The following is a 2,627-nucleotide window of genomic DNA, read 5'->3' as shown; positions in this document are numbered from 1 at the left end:
TTTTTATGGGCTAGAGGAAGGTTGGGTATATGCCCTTGTAGTTTTCAAGCAGCAGTTTTTGTCTCTGACTGAAACTTGGGATTGAAGGTTAGGCCTGCATTGTGTCTTGGTCTCAGTGAAGGTTGTGATCTCAATAACCATCAAAACAGTATTTCCTGTTTCTGAGAGACCTGCCTTGGTTAGTCAGGGTTCACCAGGAAGGAGAAATAGGAAAGAAGGCAAGGGTAGAAGGCAAAGGGGAAACTGGGGAACCCTCTCTTATGTTTTCTTTAGACTTATACCTATAAAGATACAACTGGTTTAATGGTGGAATTCAATTCAAAAGTAAATATTTTTTTGGTGGAATTTGCTTTAAATGTATGTTTTTGAGGAAAAAAAGAAACTTTCCGTAATATAAAAGAGTATGCTTTGACATCTGTGTGATGTTTGTATCTTTCTACCTTATATATATAAGTCATCTAAAGGGGATCACAAAATTTATCAATGATCTTGACTCTATTCTTACTTAAAAAATATCAACTAAAATTAATGTGAATATGAAGGAATTTACCTAGGATATTTATAAAAGAGGAAGAGGAGCAAATAGAATCATCTGGAATGTATAGATTGTCTGTTGAGATATCCACAGTTGCAAAGTTTTTAATAAGCTTTAGAATTGAAAATGGGTAGATATTGAGGATCAGTTTTGCAAACCTGATTTAATGCTTTTAATTTAGAATAGTGTAGCATTGGGAAATATTTTAAATGGCACTGATTTAAAGCAAGCTAGGTAGAGAATAGAAATATATTCAGGAAAAAGAAATAATACATTAAGTGGTAAAATGTATTTCATAACAAACTGCCTTGGGCAGTGTAGTCTATTTTATAGAAATAGCTTGCTACATGAAATGGGCTAAATTTTATATTAAAGGTTTTATATTTTATATGATATGTTTTTAAATATTTACATTCAATTGCATATTTCAATATATATCTTTAAATATATATACATATGTAAATATATAACATTGCATTTAGTATAATGGAATATGTATTTTATGATATAATGATAAGCTTTATATAGTATAACCTTCAGGTGCTGAAGGAATTTATATAAGTCAAATTCCATACATTCAGTAATACAGTTTATTAATATACATCTTTTAAACGTGGGAAAGTCTGTTTATTTTTGTAACATGTGGAGTCATGATGATCAGATATTTTATGTTAGTAGAAAACAAGATTACAAAAAAAAAGAAAAGGAAAGAAAAGATTACTTTTGATAGCTTAGATGTGAAGAATTAACACATAGGGTAATATATTAAAAAGTACAAAGAGGACTGTTATTTGCAGCTATTGAAGTTTAAGCATTAGCTTCTTCACCCACAGATACTTCCAAGGCCCTGGGAAAGCTCTAAGCATATGGTCAATGGACATTGTTAATGCAAAGACCATTCAAGATTTGCTACTACTCCAATATATTTGAAATGTCCTCAAATGAATAATGTTCATCTATGGGGAAAACAAAACAATTAGCAATAATCGCGCCTCGGATAAACCTCATTGGCTACGATACTGCCACTGCACAAAGCTGGGGAAAACAAAACAAAACAAAAATAAAAACAAAAACAAAACCCAAAACAACTAAACTAAAACCAAAAGCTTGAAGTGGTTTATACTAACTTAAAAAGAAACCTTTAAATTTATGTGAAACATTAACAAAATTATTTGAGAAGCTACGATGTATTTTTCTAACCATCAATTAAAAAACAAACAACCCTCCAAAAACAAAAATAACCAAAAAACCCCCCAAAAAACAAACTTCACCACACTTGCTAGAGAAGAGCCTAAATTACCATTCAATTGTCTCCATAAAAAATGCAAAAAGAATGAATACCAAAGATTTTTTAAAAAATGATAGGGAGTAGTGTGAGAGGCAGTTAACTCATAAACATATTTCCTCCACACACAGTTTATAGATTTCATAGTGTTTGCCATTTTTTAAATGTGCAGTTTATTAGAATTTTTCCCTTATAATAATGTAATCAAATTGCATTTTCATACCTAATTTTATTTTTTTAAGATTGATATTTTCTTTTCTTAAAATTATGCCAAATTTTTATAGGCTACAGGTCCCACAACTTCAGTGGGCCCCATTTAGATTGATGCAATTTGAGGTATCCTTGGGCTAAATTTTCTTTTACCCATCCCTTGAGATACAAAACTTACATTTAGGAAGAATATCAATTATCCATTGGAATTCCATGCTGGATGTGGTACAGAGGTGTTCACATGACTGCATTTCCTGTAGCAAACTAAATTACCAGTTCTCCTGCTACAGTCTATGTCTTTTCTTTCTAATTTAACCTGGGTATTAGAATGACTGACAACCCTCTACAACTTGGCAATGCCATGTTCTAGATCCAACTGACCATTATCAATATGTTATAGGAGCCAAAGCTTGAAAAGTTATAATAAACTTTTTTGGAGGGCATCCAAGGAGATCACTAGTGGGGAAAGTAACAGATATGCATGCCCATCCTTTGGCATTTGGATGGATCCATTATACTTACAATTACTTTTTCAATGTATCAGTTATATCTTTGAGGACATAGTTTGTGGATATTCATTTTAGTATCATCAGCAAA

General features: G+C 31.5%; 1 pseudogene; it reads right to left on the bottom strand.

Moving 5' to 3' along the window:
• Window positions 1–1,404: 1,404 nt before the first annotated feature.
• On the bottom strand, window positions 1,405–1,572 carry LOC118009746 (annotated as a pseudogene).
• Between the last annotated feature and the right edge of the window lie 1,055 nt (window positions 1,573–2,627).

This window comes from Mirounga leonina, unplaced genomic scaffold (assembly GCF_011800145.1).
Source record: "Mirounga leonina isolate KUSES-001 unplaced genomic scaffold, KU_Mleo_1.0 Mir_127, whole genome shotgun sequence".
NCBI classification, from domain to species: Eukaryota; Metazoa; Chordata; class Mammalia; order Carnivora; family Phocidae; genus Mirounga; species Mirounga leonina.
Note: the sequence above shows the minus strand (reverse complement) of the source record. Positions and strands in the feature narration are given on the sequence as shown.